The following is a 294-nucleotide window of genomic DNA, read 5'->3' as shown; positions in this document are numbered from 1 at the left end:
AGTATGGAGGGATGGACACTGGAAAGAGGTAACTATGGGGAGGAAGTGGGAGGGGAGCTGTTGCATTGTAAATTTTGGTCAATGACATGAGACAACATATATGTGAACTGCTGTATGAAAAGTGAATTTACCCTGTAAATCTTCACCCAAATCAAAATAAAATTAAAAAAAAAAAAAGAAAGGCTAATGTTGTACAAAGTCCATTCTTATCCAACATGTATATAAATATACCTCAGTGTGATGAATATAATAAAAGTTAATATACCATCTAGTATACGAATTGAAAGAAATAAG

This window comes from Orycteropus afer, unplaced genomic scaffold (assembly GCF_000298275.1).
Source record: "Orycteropus afer afer isolate SDZICR_OR568_19922 unplaced genomic scaffold, OryAfe1.0 scaffold01170, whole genome shotgun sequence".
Classification (NCBI taxonomy): Eukaryota; Metazoa; Chordata; class Mammalia; order Tubulidentata; family Orycteropodidae; genus Orycteropus; species Orycteropus afer.
This window is presented reverse-complemented; position numbering follows the sequence as displayed.